Source organism: Carettochelys insculpta, chromosome 18 (genome assembly GCF_033958435.1).
Source record: "Carettochelys insculpta isolate YL-2023 chromosome 18, ASM3395843v1, whole genome shotgun sequence".
Lineage (NCBI taxonomy): Eukaryota > Metazoa > Chordata > Testudines > Carettochelyidae > Carettochelys > Carettochelys insculpta.
The window spans coordinates 1,978,457-2,006,419 of NC_134154.1; positions in this window are offsets into that span (position 1 = coordinate 1,978,457).

Below are 27,963 nucleotides of genomic sequence, written 5' to 3' on the forward strand. Positions count from 1 at the left end.
GGCGGGGGATCCGTGGGGGGGATAAATGCAGGGTGTTGGAATGAGTGTACAAACGCACTAGCCTGGTGTGTTTCACCATCCCAGAATAGTGGTCATTACACTAGCAGAGCAGGCAGCTGCTTGTGTCCCGCACCCCTGGCCAGGAGCCAAGCGTGTAGGGCAGGGTAAGGAACGAGCCATAGAGTGAATGCCGTGGGCCCAGTCCCTGTGCAGTGGTGGGGCAGGGACCCTGCCCAGAGCTGATCTCACACAGCTGTGGCCACTAGACCTGGTGGAGGCAGTTTCTGGTGCAGCCCAAGGTCCAGTGTGTTTCAGGAGCAGCCCTGGGAGCGACAAGTCGTGGAATACAAAGGGCGGCATCAGCTCCAAAACGAGGGCGAGGCAAGCGGGGCACTCGCCTGTGTGCAGAATAATTAGGGGTGCAGCTTCGGTAAGCTGCAAGGCTCCTCCTCCTTCCAGACCATCCGTGCAGGCCCCTGCCCTGGCCTGGGCAGGCAGCTTGCACATCTCCCCACTTCCATGCTGCAGGGCTCGGCCCCCTCTCCGGGAAGGAGTGGGGCTGGATGCTCAGTTCCATGCAGCTGCTGCCTGCAGGGGCATCAGGCCAGCCCAGCCCCTTCCCTTGGGCAGTCTGGTGGCTGCTCTTACAGGGGTACTAAGATCTCTGGAGCTTTTTTAAAGCTTATTATTTTATGATGAGCTTGTTGCTCCAAAGGCGTGTGAAGTAACTTTCTAATAAGTAGTAGAATTATTTTGTCATTTATACCATGCTACTTAATTTATATCATTGCTTGTGGAGAATCACATTTTATTTATGGATTGTTATATTTAATTATCCACCTGAAATATGTTCCTAATATCACTGACAATATATTTTGGCTATGCCACTATATTAATAATTAATTAATAACTATTAATTAATAATTTGCATGGATTTCTCTTGTAGTAAAGATCAATAAACACATGTAAACTAGAGACTCATTTAATTTGGAGGCAAGGGGGTGCCCAGAAATACTATTTTTCCCCAGGCACAGAAACACCTGGTGATGACTCCGTGTGGCAAATTGGGAGAACTCCTGCTCCCCACCAGGCTGTGCCCCTGCCTCCTGCAGCATCTCAGCACTGCGTGAGCTGGGAACACGTCGGATCCCAGCCGAGAGGAGGCAGCTGAACTGTAATCCTGTTCCCGGTGGCCTGTCTGGGCAGGTCTGGGCTGAGGTGCACACCTCATCCCCGATGCAGAGCACACCAAAAGTCACAGGCCCTCCCTCTGTTGAATATCTCCTGCTGGGGTAATGGGTGTGGCAGGGCCTGATTTGGCACCAAACAAAGGAGAAGGAAGGGTCAGAGCTGTAGCAGTCAGGGCAGCCAAGGGAGGTGTGGGGAAGCAGGAGGGAGGGATCTGGACCATTACAGAGGGTTGAGAGCTGCCAGCTGTTTATGGGAACAGGCTGAGAGGCTCCCATGGCAACACCTTCCACTGGAGATTAAAAAAGAGTATCCATCCCTCCAGCACGGGCTGGGCTCTCCCATGGGCAGCTCATCTCCTGCATCTGTCTTGCCTGTCTAGACAGAGAACTCCTTGGGGGCAAAAGTGTCTGCTGTGCGCCTATGTGGTGTCTGGCCCAGTGGGACTTGGACCTCAGTGGGGCCTCTGTGAGTCCATCTACACAGCAGCCAGGCAGCAGGGGGGCTCAGGATCCAGGGTTCAAGGAGGAGGGTCCCAGAGCTCTGGCTCCAGCCCAAGCCAGGACTTCAACACAGAAATGAAACAGCCTCACACTCTGGGCCCCGCCGAGGCAGCTGGCCTGGGCCAGCCGCAGGTTCTTCTTTGCTGGGCAGATGGTGGACCCTGTGGCCTCCTGTGCCCATTTTCAGAGGAGAAATCAGATCGGTATCATTCTGTCAAATGAAGCCTCAGCACCCTTTTGCGGCTACTGTCAAGCTGGGGCTGTCGCTATAACCATCTGCAACCCCTCCTGGAGGCGTAGGCTGCTGTGGGGTCCCGCCTTGCCCGACAACAGCTGCAAATCCCTGGCCTCGGGAAAGGCAATAACAGTTCGGGGCTGATTTCATCCTAGCAAGGTGTTTCAGCGTCCAGGAACATGTGACCTTGTTCAGTTCTGTTACTCACAACCTTCTCGTTACACCTTTATTTCACATCAGCCTCCTTCCATGGCTGTGACTTTTAACACCTCTTGTTAAAGAAGCCAGGGGCCCATTGCCCTGTGCTCCACCAGATTTTCCTGGCTGAAAGGCAGGGTTTACAGCTGTGCCCTCAGAACACAGGAACAGATTGGATCCAGTGGCTCACCTGTGTCCTGCTTTCCCATTCTCCTGCTTCACTGTCCCGTTTTCCTTGGCATCTTCTGGCTTTAAGAGAAAATGCTCAATGTGGGACATGCCTTGGCTCCCTCACAGCATAGCCCTTCCCATGCACCCTGCCTTGCCTCAATGCAAATAGGTGATTAACCCATTAATTACTAGACAAATATCACTGGGTGCAAAGGACATACCGAACACCTGCACAGCGTTCCTTTGAGGTTGACCATTGGCCTGGCTTCCCACAGGCACAGGCGTTCTTACTGGCAAGGTGACATCTCTCTTCCTGCGCTGAACTGATTTTTCATCCAAAAAAGCAAAATCAGACCTCAAGGGCAAAGCCAGTTTGGGTTTGCTGCAGGTTTGCAAGTACTAACAGATGTAATAGACAATTTTTTTTTTTTTTAGTCCTGGAACTGATTTATTAAAAATCAATGGCTTGTTCTCTCTCTAGTTCTAATCCCTAAGTGCAGCCTTGAATCTGGCCCTGCCCTATCGCTCTCCAGCCTGCTAGAAAACTGCCCAGCTGGCTTTCCTGTGCAGGCGTGACAGAGCACCTCGACGCTGACATTGCTCATGGAGAGGAAACAGAAACAAAAATCTGATCATCCACAAAAGGTGAAGGAGAGACAGGCCTTGTGTAGGCATCTGGGGGAATCCTGTGATCCAGGCAGAGACTCAGCCCAGCCTGTTGAAAGGGCAGTTACGAGGATTTGCTGCAATTTGTTTTGAAATCCTGTCCCCACGCTGGCCCTGCAAGAGCCGAGGTGAATGAGGAAGGCAGAACTGGGCACACAGCCAGTGAGCACATTGTGGCAGGCCAAGTATCTTACTAGGGGACTCAGATCTGATCCTCTAACGCACACCAAGCAGCTCCTGGCTTCAGGATACTGCTTGTAAGTTCAGTGGGGCAACTCGCAAAGCAAGATGCTGCTAAGGCTGAGCAAGCATCTCCAAATCTGGCCCTATGCAAGGCTGCAGTGCCAGCCACACAATTATGATCATCCTCATGGGAAATAGATGATTGTTTCCTCTTAGAATCATAAAATTGCAGCCATGGAAGAGACCTCAGGAGGTCATCAAGTCCAGGCCCCTGCCAACAGCAGGATCAATCCCAACTAGATCATCCTAGCCAGGGCTCTCTCAAGCTGGGACATAGAAGCCTCTAGGGATGGAGATTCCACCACCTCTCTAGGTAACACATTCCAGGGCTTCACCACCCTCCTAGTGAGATAGTTTTCCAACAAGATGCTCAAAGGCCCTCAGACCCCGTAAGCACCCTCCTGGGCCAGCTGCCTGTGTATGTGTGTTCAAAGACACTTTCTCTTTGTCTCCATACCACCCCCAGAGCTACTCACCCTGTCTCTGAGTCATGCCCAGCCTCCACCGGCCTAGGGACACGCTGAAGAAGCAGCAGTTACTGCAGGTTTGAAGGTTTCCCTTTTCTTTTTGGCCAGCATGGAGTCAGACTGATGTGGGATGGCAGCTATCAATCCTGGGCTCTCAGACAAGAAAATGACGATATCAACACAAGGCCAATGAATTCTGAAATGCTCACTTGGCTCTAAGCAGGCGTGTTCTCCTGCCATTTGAACTCACATGCGCCTCTGTCCATCCACCCCTCACCCCATGAAATGAACATGCTTTACATGCCACCAGCAGCATGGCCTTGCTGTCTTAGTCAGACAGCCAGACACACGGCCCGTCCGTGCCACAGAACCATGTCAGCTGGAGGTGAGCAGTCAGGAGGCACCCTGGACTCCACTCGGCCTAACTGCAGTGAGGAAAGCAGACCTATTTCTACAGCCCATTGTTATTCAGGCCTGAGAGTCCCCCTGTGTCACATCCCTGCCTAATGACTTCTTTATGATGATGCAGTCATAAAGGATGGGTACTTACTCAGGGGCTCCTGTGCATAAATTAGAGGGAAGCAGTAAATGGAGAGGCGCAGGGCTCTCATGGAGTCAGAAGTGCCAGGGCATGAGTGCCAATTAATCCAGGATGTAACTGGCTACAGGAGCGAACAATCAGGGCTGTTCCTTTTAAAGGTGCCCGGGGAGCTGAGCAAGGCATGGGTTTCCCTAAGAGCTGCCAGTGACGTAGTCAGCAGCAGAGCCTTGGAGGCTGCAATCTAGCTTGCAGCCTGTGGTTTTAGCGTCAGCACAAACTCAGCTCTAGGCTTGGACTTAAGTAGCGGCTGCAGGCGACAGCTGAGCAAGTAATTTACGTTTCCAAGGGGGACACAAAATCTGAAAAAGAAATCAGCTTTATCATCAGAGTGGACCCCACCTCCCCCAGGATATTTACGTAACACCACTTTCACACCCCAGAACCAGCAGCTACTGCGTAGAAGTGACAATCTTGTCCATTACGCTGCTTCCCTGCAATGCAGAGTACGGTGGGAGCCCTGCCCTGGATTCACTGAAAGGGTAGAGAACCCAGATCAGAGAACACTAGAACTGGAAGGGACCCCAAGAGGTCATCAAGTCCGATCTCCTGCCCTCACAGCAGGACCAGGCACCATCTCGATTGTCACTGTTAGATATGTATCCAACCTGTTCTTAAACATTTTTCCAGAGGTGGGGATTCCACAACCTCCCTAGGCAATTTATTCTAGTTTTTAATCACCCTGACAGTTTGGAAATTTTTTCTTATGTCCAACCTAAACCGCCTGAGCTGCATTTAAGCCCATCGCTCCTTGTCCTATTCTCAGGGGTTAAAAGGAATAATTTTTCTCCCTACTCCTTGTAACAGGTAATTGCAAGGTATTATCATCCCCTCACTCAGGCTTTTCTTTTCTAAGCTAAACAACCCTGATTCATTCAGTCATCCCTCACAGGTCATGTTCCCTAGACCTTTAATCATTTTTTTGCTCTTCTCTGGACCTTCTCCAGTTTCTCCACATCTTTGCTGGTGCCCTGGACCAGACTCAATACTCCAGCTGAGGCCTAATCAGCACAGAACAGAACTGAAGAATTCCCTCTTGTGTCTTGCTTATGACATGCCTGTTAATGCATCCCAGAATCATGTTTGCTTTTTTTGTGACGGTATCACACTGTCATATTTAGCTTGTGGTCCACTGGAACCCTAGATTCCCTTCTGCAGTGCCACGTTCTAGGGAATCCCTTCCCATTCTGTATGTGTCAGACTGATGGTTGCCCCTAAGAGCAGTACTCTGCACTTTCCCCTTTTTGAACTTCATCCCATTCACCGCAGACCACTTCTCCAGCTTGTCCAGATCATTTGGAATTACAACCTTGTCCTGCAAACCTTGTCCCAGCTTGGTATCATTCACAAACCTCTCATGTGTACTTTCTATGCCATTATCTAAATCAGGGTTTCTGAACACAATCTGACCCAGACCTGTTCCCTCTGGAAGCCCACTTGCCATTCCCTTAAAGCATGACTGTGAACCATAGATAACAACCCTCTGAGAGCAGTTATCCAACCAGTTATGCTGCCATCTGATAGTAGCCCCATCTAGGCTGTATATCACTAGTTTACTCTTAAGAAGGTTATATGATTCTGTATCAAATGCTTTCCTAAAGTCTCGGTATGCCAGCTCTACCACTTCCCCTTTATCTGCAAGACTTGTTATCCTAGCAAAGAAAGCTTCCAAGCTGGTTTGACTTGATGCTTCAAGCAAAACATTTCAGCCTCCACAAACTAGTATTTGGTGGTAAATTTCCAGCCCGTTCTACTGCAGAGTCTATACGAGGCTACTGGCCAGTAGTTCTGCGGGCAGCGGGTAAAGTCACGTTTAATTTATGTATAGGAGACGTATCTTCATATTTAGCAAGTCCAGGAATCCCAGCTGGGCTTTCTGAAGGCGGGTGGGACTGGCAGTGTCAGGGGTCTGGTTCATGTCCAGGGCCCTAAAACCAGTTGTTTGTATTTGGCAGTGATAAGATATGAAGCTTAGCATAAAACACAAGGTGGCTTTAGTGAATGCCAGGCCATGTCCTGGATGCAGGGCAGGTCAAGGCCAGGGCTGGGAGAGCCCCTTGCAGGGTAGTCACGAGGGTAGCTGCACTGCCTGCCCTGAGGCTGCACTGCAGAGCAGCTACTGGGGGCAGCACACCGTGTTATCTGTAGGGGGCCCTGCTGGCTCTCGGTGATCACCCATGTCAGCTGCCTGCCCGTGGGGCCGATAAGGCTGGTGTCCCAGTTCCATGGGTGCTCAGAGTCGCCCTTTCCTGGGGAGCATCTGAAAGTGGCTCTGCCTCACTCAGTCCATGTGCCCCATCAGAGTCAATGGCCGTGCTCCCTCCCACGAGCGCTCCAGGAAGCCGGCTGATCACAACACCACCGTCTCATACTGCGCCCATGCTGACCGCTGCGTCCACCACTCAGCAGTGCCCGTGTCCACGCCGGGGCCTGGCATTGCTCCTCTTGCCACGTCTCGGGGGCCTGGGGTGTGGAGCTGCTCTGGGGCAGGCTTGCTGGAGGCCTCTGCTGCCAAGGCAGCACTCCTCTGGGAGCTCTGCTTCCTCTGCTCAGCTTTGCCTCTGCAGTTCCTCATCTGCACTACCTGCGCCAGCCGGACAAGGTGTGCCCGTGAGTCCATGCGGGAGAAAGTGATGGGAAACTCTGGCGTCCTTCAGGGACCCTTGGTGGGCGGTTGTAGAGAGAAGTTTATTACGATGCCATTGATTTTGGGAGAGATCCCCGGGGCTCAGGCAGGGCACACCCACTGCAGAGGGAATTAGTGGTCTCTTTCCTGTGTTAGCTGCAAGGTTTTCTCACCTTGGCATGACAGATGCTGAAGATCTCTGCCTAGCTGTAAATAAGGCACACGCCACATTCGTCTAGCCAGATCCACTGAATTCCTGTGTGTTATTAGTGAGAGGGACCGAGGTGCCGTGCATCATGACAATGGCCCGTGTAGGACAGCAGATCCCAGCTGTGCAAAATCTGCTTCCTCCCATTCTTTGTATGTGCTGAACGGCCCCAGCTCTGGATTGCGGCAGAACATGCTTGGAGAGGCAGGAGGCCAGCATTACTGGTGCACTGCATCCCACCATGGAGGTCCGGTGTGCCGGGAGAGTGCAGGGCCAGCAGGATCCCAGGTGCTGTGGACCATGCCCTGAGGATGTTCTGCCATCAGCTGCATGAAGGGGCATCCAAAGGGGGTGGCACCAGGCTGTTCTCAGTGGTGGCAGAGGGCAGAACGCAGAGCAATGGTCTCAGGTTACAGTGTGGGAGGTTGGACATTAGAAAACCCTGTGTCACCAGGAGGTGGTGAAGCCCTGGAATGTGTTACCTCGAGAGGTGGTGGAATCTCCATCCCTGGAGGCTTTTACATCCCCGCCTGACAAAGCCCTGGCTGGGATGATTTAATTGTGGTTGGTCCTGCTTTGGGCAGGGGACTGGACTCGATGTCCTCCTGAGGCCCCTTCGAGCCCGGGGATTCTGCAGGCACATACGTAGAGATTTCTGGGGGGGTGCTTTTTTTTGTGAAAGCGGACACCGCCCCCTCACAGTGGTGCCAAGAAGCACTGTGGGCCCTGGGCCAGGTGGGAGGGGGCCTGGCTCTGCATCCCCAAAGGTACATGGCCAAGGGCAGAAGGACATGGCCTCGGCATTCGGCTCTTAGTGCTGCCTGGGCTGGCCGTGGTGCTGACCGCGCCCCCCGCAGCAGCACTGTGCTCCAGCTGCCCTTAGCCAGCGTTCCCTGTCATCTGGGCACTTGTGCGGCCACTCAGGAGAGATTCAGACGCTACCCAGCTGATTAGCAGAGTTTGGTTTCAACTGGTGGGGCACATGGCCATGCCTCAGAGCACATAACAATTTATTCGGCACATGCGTAACCCAGACACTCAGACCCCTGGCACCAGAATGTCTCTGAGTGGAGAAAGAGTCAAGCAGATTTTATTTTGTTTCCTCTCCTGCTGTCCAGGAAGAAAACTTCTTTGTTTTGCTGCTGACCTGCCTCTTGCTGTTCTAGTGGTTCCTGTTTGCACGGCTGAGAGAAGGTGTTATTGGCTAAGCGGCTGGTCTGCAGAGGGAGGGGAGCAGGCGCTGGCTGTGTACTGCTGTGCCAGCCCTCACTGGAAGGTCTTAAGCCCACATTTATACATCAACTCCAGATGGAGCCACAGGATTGCGCAGGGCTGGCCCGACAGCCGGAGGCATCCTGCGGAGCTCCCCTGAAGTGTGGAAGCTGGCACAGTGCTCATAAGCCTCAGGCCTGCAGAATAATAACAATCAAATCATTTGCATCTATAGGTTGCCTTTCATGTGTGGCTATCGAAGCACTTTACAGGCATTACGGAATTGCTCTGGGGATCTTAGCTGAAGGCAAACCAGCAAAAAAACACCCCACCATCTTTTCTGGGCATGAGCAACAGTTGTACTGGATCTTTGTGACACTGGAGGCTGGAATTCGGATCAGGGCCTCTCCTTCTCTATCCCACTGTCAGAAACTCCACCATCTACCGAGTAGTGTGGATGTACCCTGCGTCTTTGGTGCACATTCATTTGCATTCTACTTTGTGCTCTGTGGGAGCAGTTCAGAAATTTTTTTTGGGCCAAAAACCACTTTTAAAGCAAACTAGAAATTTTGACAGGTAAACGTCCATTCTCAGCTGCTTTTATGGAGTTTTGTTGGAAAAAAGTGTATTTTCCATTGGTGAAACTGTAACATTCAGCCTCCAATTTTTGGGGACAAAACTGGAAATATTCCATGACAAATATTGATGGAAGCAAAAACATTTTATTTTCAGCAACATGTTCCGTGGGCATCGAAAGCATTTTTTTATTTTTTAAACCCAGCTCTATTCAGGAGCCAAAAGAAACTGCTAAAATTTGCAGCATGGTTTGCAGGTCACCAATCCCACGCTCCACAGCTGTTTTTGTTCAGTGCTTAGCTAACAACACAATGCTGCGATGCGTTTATTTTTAAATAAAGACGGTGGAGGGAGTATATTTGGCAGGGGGAAGGACTTGGCTGATGGCAGGAAGAGATTGTCTGCAATAATCAAATTTAGCATGAATTCTCCTGCAGGCTTGCTGGCTTTGAAGTCAGTTGCTTGCTAAAGTCACTCAGTTGTTTGCTTGTCTTAGGAAGCTTTCAAAGTGTATTTCCACCCCTAGACAGGTGATGGGCAGCCTTGCTTTGAGAACAAACAGGAAGCTCAGTGTATGAAGGACGAGTACACAGGCAGCAGAGATGTGCCGGTCCCTGCTCAAAGGCATTTGCTGTTGGGTGCTAATCTTGTGATGCTTGTGGAACTGATGGGACTCACACCAGGGCCAAGTCTATCCACCTGCTGCTGTAGAGACACAGCTGCGGTGCAGTCGCTTGGCTGCAAGAGTGTGGATGCCTCTTCTGGTGGAGGAAAGGCTGTTGGTTGAATTAGTTAATCCATCTCTTGGGCAGGCAGTAGCTGTATTGATGGAAAGATTCTTCCATCAGCCACTCCACTGGGGTTGGATCAATTTAACTACAGCGCTCAGTGCCAGGCAAGCCATGGGAATGGGACTTTTAAGCACAGATCAGACTTTAGATGATGCTCAGGAATTAAGTGCCCAAAGGGCTTTACTGGGCTGATTCTCTCCCACATTTCTCTGGTTTGCACCAGTCAGGCAGACCCAAGACACTGGCTGCTGGCTATGCCTGGCCAGCAGGTGATCCCTGGATCTCAGGTGAGATTCATGAGCCGTCCAGATAATTAGCAGAGCACCCCAGCAGCCACAGCCGGCAGCCTGTGTGTTCTGTTGACGGTGCACATCCGCACATGCCTTGGCGCACGCAACAATTTTTTTTGTGCCGCAGGATGGAAAAAAATAGCAGGAACATTGGAATTCCCAAAGGAGAGTGGCTCTCAGCTGGCCTCTGCCATACACTGGACAGCAGGGCAAGGTGTGTATGTCGCTAGAGAAGTCCCAGTATAGCCAACCATCAGCATGCAAACATGAGGCATCCCCTCCGATTAAGATTGGCTTAAAAATGTTGAGATTTTAAAAAGTACTGATTGCTCTTCTCAATTTCTAAGCTGTTAGGGGTCATGTTTGCTAATTTTCTTCACTGTCAGGAGGGCTAGGTGTGTAATATGGAATAAGTAAATGAAAGCCACGAGTCCCTCTTGACTCCAGCAGCTGGGGCTTTAAGAAAAACAACAAATACAGGTTGAACCTCACTAATCCAGCAACGTCTGTGGTCCAGCATGGCTTTAGCTGGCTGTATGTTTATGGCCAAGCTTCTTGTAGTCCCAGAAAGTTTGTTTCCAGATGCTAGTTCTGGCTGTTGGTGTTCTTCTTTCACTCTGCGGAGCATTCTGGGTTCTCAGTTTGGCCAGTTGGCACAGATAGGGAAGTCCCTTGTATCAGGTGAGGTTAAGCAACCGGTACCCCGAGACGGGGCTGTGTAAGAAATCACAGTTGGAATGTCTGAGGGGAATCTGCAAGTGAAAGCTCAGTGGCCTGCGGGAAGCAGGTTAGTGCAGCACCTCCGAGTCCTGCCTGTGCTCACAGAGGTTGAGTCTTTTATACTGAAGCCCAGTGTTGTTGGTCTCATCAAACCATGAAATCGGATCTTCTCTTGAGAAATCTAGTCATTTGTGTGTTTTTCCCTTGTACCGTACAGATTTCCCAGGGGGAGACTAGCGTTTCTCTGACTGAGGGCCCTGACCCTTAAAAGGAGTCGCAAGAGGGTCGCTAGGTTATTTTAGGGTGGTGAGTTGTGGTATGGCCCCTGTTACTTCCGCTGCCTTCAGAGCAGGGTGGCTGGAGCATGGTGGCTGCTGGCCTAAGGCCCAGCTTTGAAGGTGGCGCCTGCTTGCTGCAGTGCAGAAGTAAGTATGGCAGTTCCATACCGTGCTATACTCCTGCTCTGCTGTGAGCAGCGCTGCCTGTAGAGCTGAGATCCCAGCCAGCAGCTGCTGCTGTACAGCTGCCCAGCTCTAAAGACAGCACCACCACCTGTAGCCCCACAGAAATACTGCAACCACATGTACAATAACCTTATAACTCCTCACAGCTCCTGTTTGGGTCAGGACCCTGCAACTACAACACCATGAAATTTCAGATTTTAAATAGTTTAAGTCATGCAATTTACTCCATTTAAAGTCCTCTGACTGTGAAATTGACCAAAAAGGGCCATGGGTGTGGTTGGGTCCTGCCTTTGGGAATGCCAGTTTTTCACACTGAGATTGTAAATGCCTGCTGGGACCCATGGCAGAGGAGGTTATGTGGGTCATGTTTACTCGATAAAAGGGGTTTGAGAGTTGATTTCCTTCTTTGTCTTGCACATGTTGTCAACTTTTTGTTTTACTTGATACACAATTGACATAAAATGCTGGGTGGGAACGTAGCGTGAAAGCAGTGAATGAAAGCAGTTGCACAAGCTGAGCCAGCCATGCATTGGCAGAGCTGCATGTTGGGAAACCTTTGTCTCCTGGTAGTCAAGTGAATCCTTTGCTCAAAACACTCACATAAACAGAGCCATCAGAATGGAAAGGTGTGTTCCAAATCTGTTTGAAAATGTGGGCCACTGCTCGTTTGACTCTAGGAAACCCAGCCCATGCACCGTGAGTTGAACCTCTCCAGCTTGCAGAACCTTTCCATATTTGTCCTGGTCCTCAAAAATACCTCCGAACGAGGCAAATGGTGAATACGAAGCACGGGAGAGCAAGTGCAGGGCTGTGTGTGCTAGTGCAGAGAAGGGAGAGCTCTGGGAAGAGCAGGTGAGAACAAGACCATCTTCTAGATGTGGAAGGTGAGCCGGAGTGAATTACACATGTGCCAAAAGGCAAAGTGCTGCCAAACAGGATGAGTGAATTATCAGGAGCCAGGCAGTAATGGCCAAGGGCAGTGCAAGTACCCCACAGCTCATTCTCTTCCCCATCTCCCCACACATTCAGGGGATCAGTCTGACTTTGGGCTTTCCATTGGCAGCCCCGAAAAACTAGGCAATTCTCTTGCATCCTTGGGCGTTTGCCTAAGTCAGAAATCAGGCTGAGAAGGGCAGATGAGGGCGTGCAGAGTGTGCAGATTACATCCCACTTGGTTATTAAAAGGGTTAGAAGCTCTTAAAGTTGATAAGCCAGGAGGCACAGACGACAGAGATCCCTCACTACTACATGAAAAGAAGGATGGGAATTGGATAATCCATGCCAGATGTTTGTGTTTTTTACAGCCTCATTCACTTCAGAAGAAATCCCTTCAGCCTGGAAGGTGGCCAACTCGTACTGCTAAAGGGAACATCTGGAGATGTCCCACCAGGACACTGACCCAGGGCCTCCTAGGTGAGGAAGAGATCCAGAGCTAAGCAAGGGATGGAGTAGCTGGTTAGAGGAAGGAAAGGCCAAGAACATCAACTGAGATCCCTGTGACAAATACTGCCTGCTTCTTCTCAGGGGCACTTCACAGAAGACGCCCCTGAATGGGCTGTTGGCTGTGGCATATTCACTTTGTGTTTACCCATCACATGGTCCAGGGAATCCAGGTGTATTTTAAGCAGACGACCACCCCACAAGCGTTCATTGCACAATGGGCTCAACCACTAGCTCCAACCAAGACACAGTCATGGCCCACACACAGCTATGTGGCCAAAAGCCCGTGCAGAGAAACAGTCTTGGCCACCTGGTGTCAGTCACCAAACGTGGGCTCTGAGCGTGCGACACGGATGCGAGCTCTAGAGTCGAGGCCCCTGCCCTGCGAGTGCACCGAGGCTTGCACCCAGGCGTTCAAACTGGAGTGGTGAGAAAGGGGCTGAGCCCTTGCTTGGAGGATGCTGGAGGGCAGAGAAGGGACTGCACAGGTAGCCAGCACCCATGGCTTTACAGACCAATGTCTTGAGGCTGGCCTGAGTTCTTTGAGTGCATTGGTAAATAGCACATGTCCTCAAGCACGCGCCTGGCGGTCTGAGCCACATGGGGCTCCTTTTGGGTCTGGACGGCATGAAACAGGAGATGAGAGCAGCAAGGTGCAGCCAGTGCCTGAGGATTCGCAAACACTGCGGAGACAACAGCTGTTCCTCCCGCCGGCACACTCCAGCTCCGAGCTCAGCAGAGGCTGACAGCCGCTCTCCGACCAGCCACACCGCAGAAACTTGCTGCCATAAATGTCAGCAAATAGCGGCTGCTGAGGAACACAAAGACAGCTGTGCCGAGGAGACGCCCCACCACTGCACTGGCAGGGTCCCTCCAGTTCCAGTCGGGCCAGGACAAAGACCTAACACTTCCCTTCCTCCTCTTCCCAGAGCCAGGGTGGGCTCATGGGTACATGTCATGTGGGAGACCACCTGGGCGTGGCCATTGCCCAGCAAGTCTAAGATCCTGGGAGCCATCCTGGCAGAACTGTCTTTCCTCCGGGCAGTGGATTTACTCTCTTAGCCACAGAGACTCCACCTCCACATTCAGTTCAAACCCAGGCTGCTGAGCTGGATCCTCACGGTGCTACAGGGCATGAAGTGTGAAAAGCAAATTCTCCACGGTCAGATGCTTCGTAAGTCGCAATCTAAACAACCAGCAGCAATGTGTGACGTGCTCCGGGAGGTACGAGAGCAGGGGACATTTTAAATCTGCTTTCCTCCCCTGCCAGGATGTGAGAGCACTTTCCAAACAGTAATGAATTAAGTCTCATGACCCGGAGAGACAAGAATTATTATCCTCGTTTTACAGACAGGACAGGCAGCCAGGGAGGTTAAGTGGCTTAATTTATCTTTTGGTTTCCACAATCCATGTGACCTCGCTGCGGGATAATGCCATGCAAATGAGAAGGCCGTAAACAGAATACAAAAGTGACAATGAACAAAGAAAACGAGCAAATAAAACAACTCAGACTCATGAAGCCAGGCCAGCGAGGCCCTCTCACCGTGACGCCGTGTGGCTTGCTGGTGGAGGGGCTCATGGCTAGGCTGGCCAACCTCAGGGCAGGCTGCCTAGGAGCAGGGCTAAAGCTTCCGATGGGCTGTATATTCTGTGTTTAGACTTCCCCAGCCAGTGACGAGCACAATAGCAGCTTCAACTCTTCGTCACAGTCTGCGGGGGGCATGGCCTGGGTAAGCAGGACTGTGTGATAGGTGGTTACTTGACACCAAAAATCCCAATTGTCAGGTTACTCCCTGTCCCAAAGGGCCAGCCGCTAACCCCAGGGCATTCATGTTCCCCAGGGTGAGAGGTGGGGGGCGCAGGAGGGACACACGCACCTCCAAGGCAGGAGGGCAGTCGGAGGGGGCTAGCATGCAGGAGGGGTCCGCACCAAGCCCTCCCTGCACTTGCTGGCTGCGGCGGGGCGGGTGCCCCAGGGTGGCTCCTGTTGAAGTGGTGCTGCTCTCTGGGGAGGGATAGGACACCCCAGCACTCCTCGAAAGGCAGGGATGTGGCGCACCTCGCTGCACTTCCCCCGATGGTGAGTGCAGGGGGGCACAGAAGCGCAGGGAGGCCCCCCCCGCACTCGCTGGCAGTGGGGCAGGGGATGTGCAGCAAGGCAGCACCAGCTCTGCTCTCTGGCTGGGGCCGTCCTGCCCCTCCCCGGAGCGGTGCGGATGGAGAGCCCTTGCCGCGCCGTCACTGGGAGTGCGGGCTGTAGGGCAGCGTGGACTCCTGCTGCCAGTGACAGCGTCTGCCCCATGGTCCTGCTAGTCCTTCGGGCCGCCTTGGCTGGGGAGGGAGGGGGCACAGCAAGGGCAGGAAGAAGTGAGGCCAGGGGTGGAAGGGGTTGTCCCTGTCCTTCCTTGGGCTTTGGGGGGCACTTGGCCAGTGCCCCACTCCCTCCCTGTCACCAGTCACCTCTGCGTGCTCAGCTCTCAGCCCCAGAGAATTTCTCCCACTGACCTCCCTTACTTCTTGCGAGACTGAGGAGTACAGGGACCAGTGACCACGGGTAGTTCGATTCGCACCTCCCCCTTAGGCACCTGGAATCAAACCCCGAAAGATTGATCCTGACATATGCTCAGGCTATGTCTACACTGACATCCACCTCCAGAAGCAGCATGAAAATGAGTGAGATTGGAAATGCAGATGAGGTGTGGATTTACGTATCTTGTGCCTTATATGTATATTCTTGCATGATCTCCCTTCTGGAAGAGCCTTTTCTGGAAGCAAAAACAGCCATGTAGACGAGGTTCCTTTGGAAACCAGCCCCGTTTTCGAAAGAACCCTTCTTCCAATTTGCTTCCAAAAGCAGACTGCAGTGTAGACGTAGCCTAAGTGTTTGCTTGTGTGGTGTGTGATTGCTCGCGTCAGGCACATGTTATTCTTTCTATTCCCTGACTGGCTAACTGACACTTCAGACAGAAGACTGTTTAATAACAAATCACAAGGACCCTGACTTCGGGAATTACTTCACATTCACCGTTGCTGTGGCTTCCTATTTGTACTGGGGCAATACCCAGAAACACAGCTCAGGATCAGGGCTCACTCTCCAAGGGCAGGTCTACACTAGACCAATCCTACAGATGCAATTCCAGGTACAGCAATTGTGTAGTTGGAACTGACTTATCTACAGTTGACTTATCTGGCTGGCCTCACTATGGGAGGTTGATGGAGAAACTCTCCCGCAAGTGCTTTTGCACACCCTTAACTCTAGGCGTGCAGGTGACTCCTCTCTCCGCTGGGCCCTGTTGCAGCTAGCCAGGCGGTGTGCTCAGTCATTTGCACTGCCAGTGTACGTAATCCTCTGTCACACTGACTAGGACTCTCTTATTGCCTCCTTGTGCTGTAGCCGCCTGCGGTCTCTCATCACGTACTGCAACTTCTAGGTACTAGCATCGTAATAGGCCACAAGGTCTTGGACCTCACTGGCCAGTGTGGGAGCCTTTGATGAATCCACTCCACAAAAAAACTGCATCCCACTCAATGAGTTCCCTTGGCTTGGTCTTACCTGTACCTTGAGGTGGCCATGCTGCCCTTGGCATGCCCAGGGGTACTGGAGGGGAAAGAAAGGTGCTTGGAGGGGACAGAAGGTGGTGGCCAGACACATGTGCCTCCAGAGGAATTCTGGGGTGCCCAGGCCAGAGGGCTAGAGCTTGTAGATCCCTGCCTCCCTCCCCTCAGCCCTGCTCCCAGTAGGATGCTGACCAGTCCTGATGCAGGAATGTGGGGGACAGCATGGGGCCCAGCCTGCTCAGCACTCTCCTGTATCTGAATCCCTAGCAAACCACGTCAAAGAAGCAGCCACGCCGACTCCTTCCTGCCTCCCATGCCCACATGCAACAGCCCAGGTAGCCAGCATCACAGCCTTCACAGCCCCTAAGCCCAGCCTGAGAGAGCTAATTGATAATCCATCATGTAAAACTTAAAAACCAGCCACCTGAAAGTTCTGATTTATGAAATCTTTGGTTCTCTTCTCTCTCGACCAATAGTTATTTCATTAGAAAAGTAATCAGATTTGTCTGACATGAGTTACCTCTAGCAAATCTAGCCTGACTCACACCTATTAAAAACATACTTTTCCAGATATATCCTTAAGCTATCCAGCAACGCATTCTGTCATTTAGATAGTAGGCAGCAGGTGTAATTCTCAGCCTCTTCTAGAAACCTATTAAACACTGGAACAATATTTGATGATTGCAAATCACATCCTATTTCTCCAGTTATCACATAGTTCTAAAGAAAAGATTTGTTCATGATCCATCTAGTGGGTTGCTAATGTCCATATACCCCAGAGATGGGACCCACCAAGAGCTGATGGTGTTTTCTCTCATCAGATTGCTCCCTTAGACAAGCTCTTTTTATTCGTGAGCACAAGCAAATCCTCTGTGGTTAATGTTCTTCTAATCAAATAAAGAGGTAAAAAAAGTCTCCAACTTCTCATCTATTTCTTTTGCAGTAACCAATCATTCTGCACCTTCCCCCCAACACAGGCTCCAGAGATGGTTCTCCCACCGTTAAGCCTTCTAGGATATGACTGTGATTTCATTTTCTGTGTTGCAGCAGTTAGTAGAAGTTGCCCCCAGCACTGGAGTCCCCCTGTGCTGAGTGTTGAACAAACGCGCAATCTGAGACAGTCCCCAAGGAATTCACATGGGCAGTCAGAGAGGAAATACAGCAGGGAGCATACAAAGCAGAGGAGGGTGGACCAGGGACGGTATTGATCATGACATCCCATGGTGCAAAAGGAGCGACTGCATGACGCGGTGCTTCCAGAAGGCTCCAAACCCTCTTAACAGTTATTTAATAAATGCAATTTGCTGGGTCAGGCTGGCACCCAATGAAATCATCCTTGGCACAGATTCTTGCTGAACTTATAGAGCTTGGAAGGAGAGGCTCATGGCCTCACCAAGCTGGGGTAGCAGCAAACAGGCAGTGAGGCTGGAAGAGGGACAGGAGTTTTAATACAGTGAGAACAGTGGATGAGCGGGAGTTGTTGTGAACAGGGTGGAGAATGAGGACCAGAAACCTGACCTTGATGTGGAGGAACAGGGACAAGGACACAGGTATGAGTGATGTGGTCAGAGTGATGTGAAATATGAAAGTCTTAGCTTGTGTGACTGTTTGGTCCTGGGATTGTTTCCTATGATGACGTAACTGGTTCCGTGGAGATGGGGAAAGTGGTGGATGTGATATACCTTGACTTTAGCAAAGCTTTCGGTCCGGTCTCCTATGTGTTAAAGAGGTATGGCTTGGACAAATGGACTACAAGGTGGGCAGAAAGCTGACTAGGATGTCAGGTTCAGTAAGTAATGCTCAATGGCTCAGTGTCTGGCTGGCAGCTGGTACCAACAGAGCACCGCAAGGGCTGGTTCTGGGGCTGGTATTGTTCAACTTCACCATTAATGCTCTGCATGAATTGCATCCTTAGCAAGTTGGTGGATGACACTAAGCAGGTGGGGGTGGGGCAGGGAAGGCAGATACTCTAGATATAGGGGTAGGGTCCAGCATGACCTAGACAAATTGGAGGACTGGGCCAAAAGAAATTTGGTAAGTGTTTACATGTAACTGCAGCCTGCCAGTTACATCCTGCCTCTTGTCAGCCCTCGTTAAACTACAGGACGATGCCAGCACACACCCCAATCCAGGTCTCCCTTCAGAAGCATAAATCCATCACTGTCCAGCTCTCTCCTGGACAGTGCCAATATTTACTGTAAGGGAATAATATAACAGGTTATTATCTTGCATACAATTACCCAGGCACTTCAACTTAAACACACTGAATTAGATAAAAGAGTAAAACGAGTTGACTGACTGCAGAGAAAGGGTTTAGGTACAAGTCAGGAGGCATACAACTACAAGGAAAAATAAAGAAAAATATTTATTAGTCCCTACTGAAGAAAATATCTTGGTTGCAAAGCAAACTTTCTCACCACATGCTACAGGCAGGTTATTGACTGAACTTTTCAGGGCAGGTTCCTCCCACAAATCCTATGGTGATTTCCTTTTATTTTACCAGGTGCAGAGAATGTGAGGCAGGGAGAAATGGATGGGTGTCTTGTGGTGTTTGTCCTTCCTTTCTATCACTCCAGTCCTCCACTTAACAAAATATTTCCAAGTGATGAAGATGGAAGAATGCCTCCTGCATGAGCTTCCTGCATTTCCCTGACTACTTGATGACTCTCATTACTGCTTAAATGCAAAGTAAGGCAATCGCACGCTCTTTGTTCTAGACAGCCCTGACTGACCAGTTTGCTGCTAGCTGAGTCTGTGAATGTGTACCGTTAACATCATACAGGAACATGCCATAACTTCACATGCTGAGTTGCCACATACACGGCATTGAGACAATACCGAGCGGCAAGTTGCTACTTTTTCAGATGAGGCCTGCCTTGTAGAAAGATTATTACAACAGCGTGCAAGGTGTGAAGAAGGGGTGTGTGCTATCACACAAGGCGCTGGAGCAGAATTGTTGCTCAAAAAGGCAGAGTTATTGGTGGTTCTTCCAGGGTGAAAACTATCTGTGGGCAGAGCCCCACTCGCACACGCGTCCCACATAAGGCCATTTTAAGTGGACTATCAGCTTCCCTGGCCTGGCCAGGTGCTGCCAGGGAGCACGGGCTGATCCATGCCCCTCCACGCCAGGCTGACCCTGCTGCCTGGGGAGAGGACTTCAGGGTGTGAGTCTGGCGAGATGGGAGCCGTGTAGGACCAGAGAGGGGAGAAGGCCACTTCCCATTATTCCAGAGGGTGATGTGGGTCCTTTTGGATCTGTGTCTCTAGTAGGTGTGTGTGTGCGCACGGGGGTGTTTCTGCATGAATCTGAGCCAATTGCTAGTGGCGTCTCTGGGAGCTGGGCTCCGCATGCTTGTGGGCCGCTGCAGTAGAACCGCAGGAGGGCTCGTTAGCTTGCTCTGCTGAGCTCTTCAAACAAGCAGGTTCTTCCTACCTTGTGCAAGCAGTTTGAATGGCTTTCCCTGCTTGGTTTCATTAATCAGTGTTGCTGTGTTAGAATCTGCCCTGCTCCAGGCATGCTTTTGCAGACTGAGTTGGTATTTTGTTCCCTCCATGCTCTCCTTGACACGTTCCCGTGCAGTGTTGTATAAGCAGAAACGAGCAAACGGTGACAACTAAGCTCTGGAGAGGTCAGTGAAGGTGCATCCCCTGGTTTCCCTTTGTTGCCAACTCTGGCTTTGCAGGGGGTTAGTTTCTACACTTTTTGGATTTTTCTGTGTGCGCGCCTATTGTTTAGGGAAGGGAAGTCAGTCCCTCCGGCCCGGAGGCAACGCGGGGGACAGGAGTGAGAGGGGATGTGCAAGGTCACGTGTTGCCCCAGATTTCTGCTTGGCTGGTTCTGAGAATGCTCATATGTGCTGAGCACGTTCAGGAATACTGCTGAAGACAGGTGCCCTCACTCAGCCTCCCACTCTTATCAGGTCTCTGCTCCAGTGAGATCTAGTGTTTAGGCCAAAAAGACTGCTTATAATTTCTCCTGAAAAGAAATGAGCCATGTATCATAGAATCATACAACACCAGAACTGGAAGGGACCTCCAGAGATCATCAAGTCCAGTCCCCTGCCCTCACGGCAGGACCAAACACCATCTAGACCACCCCGTTAGACATTTATCCAACTTGTTCTTAAATATCTCCAGCGATGGAGATTCTACAACCTCCCTCAGCAATTTATTCCAGCATTTAACCACCCTGACAGCTAGAAAGTTTTTCCTAATGTCCAACCTAAACCTCCCTCACTGCAGTTTAAGCCCATTGCTCCTTGTCCTACCCTCGGAGGCCAAGGAGAATATTTTTCTCCCTCCTCTTTGTAACATCCTTCAGGTGAGCTTCCAGGCAGTGAGATGTATTGGGCTCTGGACCCATTTCCAGCAGAAGTGCTGTGTGAACCCCATGGCCCAGGGATACTACATTAGCAAATGCCCCAGTGGGACGAGCTCTGTACTGGCTCATGTATGATGGACTGACTGGTCTTGTGGGGTTTTGCATTTCTCACTTGTATGGTGCCTGAAACCTCTCTGCATTTTCACATGCCGCCTCAACCTCCAGCTCCCTCTGCGCACTGAGGGATCCACGTGAGGCAAGCAGGCTGCTTGGCTTGGAAATTTATTTGACTCATAAATGGTGGTGGTTTTGCCTGCACAAAGTTCCACCGGAGCCAGTGATGAAACACGCGGGTGGTCGGCTGAATAACGACAGCAGAACGCTCGGGCCTCCAGGGATCCCACTGAGCAGCTATAGCAGAGGAAGAAGGATTTGTAAATGGGGTGATAGGAAATGGTGTCGGCAGGTTCCCTGGTAAGTTAGGGTGAGCAGCCAGGCAGCGTAAGCAGGTTGTGCGGTCAGAAGAAAGGGCTTGATTGGATGAGGGCGTGGAGCTGCCATTTTACTGGGCTGAAGTTCTGGGGAGTTCTGGGTCCTGCCGTCTGCAGGATCACCACTGCAGTGCTTCAGCCATTGTTCAGCTGGGGACTGAGGGCAGCGTAAAGGGGAGCTGGGGCTGCAGGGCATGGGAGGGTTTTGTTTTGTCCACAGGACGGATGGTTCCGTGCTCAAAACACTGGATTGGGACTCAAGAGAACAGGGCTCCGCCCCAGACCTCCTGAGTGGCTTTGGGACAGCCATGTGATCTGTGTGTGCCTCAGTTTCCCTTCTGCACCAAGCGTTGTGCTGCCCTGTCTGATGCGGGGGTTGTAAGGATAAGTTAATGCTCTAGAGGGGGAGGCTGGGCCCGTGGTCCAGGACAGCCTAGGACTGGGTTTCGATCCTGGCTCTGCTGCAGAAGGGTGGTGTGACCTTGGGTGTGAGACACCTTGCTTCTCTGGGCCGGAGCTCCTTCAGTGCCGGGGGGTAGCAGCCCTGCTTGGCTGCAGGGGCTGTTGGTGGCAAATGCCACAGAGAAAGTGAAGTGCTCGGGGCTTATGGACAGACTGGGTGAGATGGGCAGATGCCCGTGGGCCCAGGGCAGCATATGCAAACAGACAGGGGTCGTGAGGAGCAGCATGCTGAGCCAGGCCTCCTGTGCCCTCTTCCCTGGCCCTGGTCCCTGGGTGCTGGAGCAGGCTGCTTTGGGTCCTGCAGAGATGCCTCCTGCTGGGGTAAAGAGCCTGTGATCTAACACCGCCCGGCATGAATAATTTACTACATGTAGGCAAAGATAGACCCACTCTGAAACCCTGCCACGCCGTGTTTACAGATACCGGCTGCTGGTGGGAAGGGCCTGTGTCTTCTCGCTCACAAGCACGATAAATAAGTCTTCTCCTAAACCAGGCTCTGTCTCCTCCTCTGCAAGGCTGGGTCTCCCTCCCTTAGGAGCTGTGCCATAGGTGTGTCTAACCCGCTCCTCTCCCTGCTCCTTGGCAGTGCAGGCAGGATTTTTAGGTTAATTTCTTCACAGGGGAGAATCTGCCCCAGAGTAGGGTAACTGAAGTAAGTGCGGCTGTAGTGCAGGTTGAACCTTTCTAATCCTGAGCTCTCTCATCCAGTCACTTCTGTAATCCAGCATGATTTGAGTTAACCAACTTTATCCACACTTATCATGGGTGTGGCCAAGTTTCCTATGGTCCCATAAAGTTTGTTTCCAGCTGCCAGTCCTGGCTGTCAGCATTCTGTGCTGTTATTTAGCTGTAATTTACCCTTAATGTCTTCTTAGAGCCCAGTCAGCAGTGGAAGTGTTGGTAATGTGCTGAACAATATTGACCTCCTGTGGTCCAGCAAATTCTCTTAACCGGCACCGGTCAGGTCCCAAGGATGACGGATGAGAGAGATTCGCCCGGTAATTTGAGCTGGGATTTTTGGGGTGTTGGGAAAAACAACTATTTCAGAAAAAACTTCCCTCTGGAAATGGAACAAAACAAGCCCAAGATGGAATTTTTTTCCAAAACAAAATTTAAAAATCCCTTCCAATTAGGTCGACAGAAACAATTTTTTCAGCTTTGAGTGTACTTTACATAATAGATGAGGGTTTGAAAAATTGAAAGAAAAGGTTGTTTGGAAATGGAAAAGCAAAATGTTCTGTTCCAAAAAGGACAAGACGCTCTTCAGTTGTTCTTTAGAGGTGAAATCTCATCAGAAGAAACATAGTTCCCAAAGTGTTTTGCTTGCTACACACAGACATTTTCCAGTGGAAAGGTGTTCTGTAGGCAAATTTCTAGCTTGCTCTGTCCATAATCTCTTTCTAACATTGCTACGCATAAAACCACCCTCTTAAATTTACAGCATGCCTGAGTTTAACTGAGGAGAGGCCTGGGCTGGCAAACTTGGGGTTTGTTGCCCAAACTCTAGAACAAACCTTTGCAGAGGCTCAGACATTTTGGTGACTTTCTTTTTTTTTTTTTAATTTCCAGCCAGATTCCTGCACTTCGAAGCATCAGTCATACCCAGAGTGAAAGTGTTGGTGTGTACTGCAAAAACCACTCACCCAAGCAGCCTTCCTTAGCGCTAATGGAGTGCTGGCCAGCCCTCGCTACTGACGTGCTGCTGCTGCTCACGTCATGTGCCCACAGAATATCCCTGGTCTATTTCAGGCTGGAAACTGCTGAACAAGAGCTGATAAGCTGCTTATGAAACTTTACTGCACAAGAACTGCAGGGAGGGAGCTATTCCCTTTGTCAGCTGGGACCGGGCCCTCTGTTGGGTGCTGATTATTTAGCACTGGTGAGGTCAGATCTGGAGTATTGTGTCCAGTTCTGGGCCCACCAGTATAGAAAGGATGTGGATGCTTTGGATTCAGTGGAGGGCAACCAAAATAATTAGGGGGCTGGAGCATATGACCTACGAGGACAGGCTGAGAGGTTTGGGCTTATTTAGTTTGCAGAAGAGAAGAGTGAGTGGGGATTTGATAGCAGCCTTCAACTTCCTGAAGGGGGGCTGTAAAGATGATGGAGAGAGGCTGCTCTCAGCAGTGACGGGTGGCAGAACAAGGAGCAATGGTCTCAAGTTACAGTGAGGGAGGTGTAGGTTGGATATTAGGAAAAACTCATTCCCCAGGAGGGTGGTGAAGCACTGGAACGTTACCAACAGAGGTGGTGGAATCTCCATCCCTAGAGGTTTTTAAGTCCCAGCTTGACACACGCCTGGGTGGGATGATTTAGTTGGGGTCGTTTCTGCTTTAGGCAGGGGCTGGACTCGATGATGCTGAGGTCCCTTCCAGCACCAGGGTTCTATGATTCTATGACCCAGCCCACTACAGAGCTAGTGAGGGCACAGGCCAGGCCAGGCCATGGCTCTCCAGCCCAGGGCACAAGACCTATTTCTAAATCTTGGGTTGGGTCAAATGGCAGTGGGGAAATGCTGCCTTATAACTTGAGGGGAAGGCCAGAAGTGAAAGGTGGGTGCCGTGTTTTGTTCATTCTCCCGTCTTGCTTGGGGGCGAGGCCTTGGGCAATGCCTGCCCTGCCACGGCTGGGAGGGACCATGCAGAAAAGGAAGGGAAGTGCGTGCCCATACAGGAGCGCTGGCTCCCACCGAGCGGTGGGAGGAGGTTGGAATTCTCTCGCTCTATTAAACAAAGTGCTCTGAGCCCCGGGGCCAGCACGCGAGGGCGGCTGGGCCTGAGCGCTGAGCTCTTGCTGAAGCTGTGCCTGCTCAGCTCACGAGGGGCCTGCTGCAGCATGGAGCTAAAAGCTGATGCCTGCATGTTAATGCTGGGACTCCCGAGGGGTGAGTGGGTGGCAGGACTCACCCAGCTCCTCTGACCTGGCTTGGAAACAGGCTCCCCCAGGGCCTGACCCCAGCCCTGCATAGGAGCCAGGGAAACCTCTCATGCTCTTCCCTGAGTTACAAGGAGGCATCACCTACACAGGTGTGAGGGGAGGGGCAGTCGTAGTGTTACGTAACACACCCATCTGTGTAGAACCTTAAGGTGTGGTGGCAAGTGGCCTAGGTTGGATTAGGAGTAGTCCAGTGGGAAGTCGGCCTGTTTTGATTGGTACCCCACGAATACAGTGGGGGGATAATCCACCGCTGTTAGGGCCCTGGGTTGGGACCCAATGGAGCAGGGTGGGCCTGGGTCCCCCTTTCATCCAACCTCCTGCCCCACAAACTCACGTCCACAGTCAGACGCCATTCGCTCTCACCAGTAGGCCTTCCCACCATCTGGCTTAGGACAACTCTCTTGGCTTTGACCGTTAGTCCAAGCTGCTCTGTGAGTCATGTTAAAACCCACTGACTCTGGCCGCTAGGCCTTGCTACCCTATGAATCAGGGCAAACCTATTGACTCTACCCCCTAGGCAACACTTCCCTGAAAATCAGAGGTACTGTATCAATTCTAGTTCTTAGGTCTGAGGGATGGGAGAACTCACCCTGCACTAGAAAGAGACTGCCACCCTGTCACAATCCCTTTGTGGCTAATGAACCATTCACAGCCCAAGCCAGTTAGTTCTTATCCTGGACTCCACAAGTATTAAAGATGAATTGTTAACTACATATCTCACCAGGAATATGTCCAGTGCCAAAACTGGCAGCCCAAGCCCAGGCCTGGTTTTCTTTGGACAGAACCATTACCTGTAAGGAATTATTGCATTGTCCAGATGAAGAATTTTCTGCCCCGGGGCAGTTGGCGAATAACTCACCGTGACTGCTCACTATTTGTTATCCCGGGTGACCTCAGTCCTGTGACTTGACTGGGTGGCTGCAAGATCGGAAGCAGGAGAAGAAGAGTGATTCACATTCCTGCTACACTCAAAGGTCAGGATGGATCTTGCAAACATACCTAGGTCACTCAGCTATTTTCCCCAGCTGACGGTGATTGTGCCAATGCTGGTGGGAAGTAAGCGATCATTGGCAAGAATTGCAGTGACTTTAATCTGGTGCTTGTCTTCACAACAATCCCTGGATAGTAATAAAAAAGTCCTTTGCCAATAGCCACCCTAAAAGCCAGGCCCCTAATGCATGCGGCACACGGACGTTTGCTTCCACAGGAAGTTTCAGTGGAACTAGACTGAGCAGCTCAATAGCTACATGTCACAGTGATGAATTCTCCTGAGGATCACACAGGGCAGTTATTGGAGATGATGAAACATACCAACCGACTGCTAATAGAGCAATAGGCCACAGTGAAGGGTGTGGGTTGACTGGCTAATGGAGCATGCCTCATAATGCCGCCCTCCCTTGGACTAGAGCAGCAACAGCTAAATAATGCACATCCTGGCACGACTCATTGCTGTTCGCGTCTCCAGCTCCTTAATGCGACGTGTCATTAGAAGAGACAAAACTGCTTTGGGTGGCTTATGCAGAAAATCCTTCCGCTGTGCAAATGGCTTCTGCTCCAAGGCCAAGTGAAAAGAACCTCCTTCCCTTGTGACTTGATTGGGGATCTCATGCTCTTTGGGGTTTTCCTGGAGTCCTGTGATTAGGTGAGAATTCCCCTTGCCACTTTAGGAATAAAGTCAGTTTCTAGCTCTTGTGATAACCCTGAAATGTCTGAGAACACGGTCTCAGTGTGTCCTACAGGTTCAAAGGCCAGTGGCGAAGTTTGAGGCTGATCTGATGATTGTGAGTGGGATCACTCATGGTTTTGAACACTTGCACTTGGCCGCGCAGTGTAGGTGAAAGGCCAGAAATCCCTTCTCGACATCTGTTTGTGCATTTGTCCTACTGCTCTTTCTCCTCTGGCTATTGAGATTCTCAGGAATGTGGGAGCTGCCATGCTGGAGCTGGAGCTGGGGCTGATGCCAGTCGTCTCCATTATACCCTTTTGGAAATGGGGTGCCCCCCATCCTGCCCTGTCAGACCCCCCGCTCCCAGGATGCCTTTCAGCAGCAGGTTGGTAAGACCACCAATACCAAGGGCTGGGAACTCAGGAGACTGGCGTCGGAACTGGGAGATTTGATAGGTACGTCTGTGGCTTTGGCCTCACTTTTGATTTTTGACCTCCCCCCTGGCTCCCTGTAGCAATATTGTGCTAATGCTTTGGTGCTGCAGGCCTGCAGAAATGATCCCACCAGGCTGAGCCTCCATGGCTGAGTGTGCTGCCCTGTGCTAATACTCGGCCCCCAACCTATGTTACCCCCCGAGCTGCTCACCCTGCTGCTACCCCGAGCTCTGGCACGCTTCTGTGGCTGGTGCTCCCTGAGACACAGTAACCCTGCCAGCCTCACAGGCCCACACTGGGCTCAGGCTTGGGGTGTGTGTGTGGGGGGGGGTGTTCCCTCTCTCCCCCTAGTCTGTCAGCAACCTAGAAGTATTCTGGCAATGGGGAGGGAGGCAGGCAAGGCAAAGCGTGTGAAAGGGCATAAATGAACTAACTCGGCACATTCTTCTGGCTCACAGCCAGCCAGCCACAGATGAACTGGGGAGGTTCTTTGCCTCCCTGTGTTCTGCAAGTCATTGGGTGAGATGATCGCAGGGGTCACTTCTAGCCTTAACGTCTATGAAACTTGCATTCCTGCCCAATCGGCTATAACAGCACCGGGGAGGTGTCAGTTGCGCAGAGCGGTAATTGATCATTAACCGCCTGATGCGTTACCTGTGAATTTCACCCGTGTCACTCCCATGCGCGTGAAACTGGCACGTTCCCTCAAGGCTGTCACGCCTCATCGGAAGTCCCTAAATCAGCTCTGGAGGGAACATCTCTCTCCTGCTGCCTCAGCAAAGGGGTAATTGCCACCTGCCAGATCCCAGTGACTGGATTTCACAGGGCACACTCCATCTGGGACAGGGAGAGGGGGACATGGAGCTGGAGCTCTGCAAAGCCTCTGTTCCCCTTACACGGCCTGGAGAGCTAGGAGAGAAGGGGAAGCAGAGCTCGGCTCAGACAGAGAGCAATGTAGCTCCCAGGTCCACTCGCTAGGAGCTAACTGCAGCCCGTCAGCCGGTCTTCGTTGGCGCACACTATTCACTAAGGAAGTGGAATCATTGTTTGGGCACTTCAGATCTTGGATGCACCTGGCCAGCCCCTAACTGGACTGCGTCTTCTGCTGATCAGAGCTTGTGGATCTGCCTGGGGGTTCCAAGGAGGGGCCGTCTGGAGGGCTTTCAGGTGCTGACGTAATTTGGTGTGTGGCAGCAGCGGTGGTTGGCACCCTTGTGTGCCCCAGTGTGGAAAGAGGGTGGCCTGCTCCCATGGAAACCTGGGCCAGGTCTTTGCTGCCCTTGTAAAGATGCTGGAAGCGGGAGGGGTATGTTGGCTTCCTCTGAAGATCCATTGATGTCAGAAGAACATAGGAGGCAAGGGATAACGGGCTGAGATTTGGACTGAGGTGACAGCCACCGAACTTTGACTTGCCCTGGACAGAGTCCTTACTGAGGGCTGGCCTCTTTGTTTGGCTTCGGGGAGTGGCAATGAAAGAACATCCCTCTGCGTGTGCTCC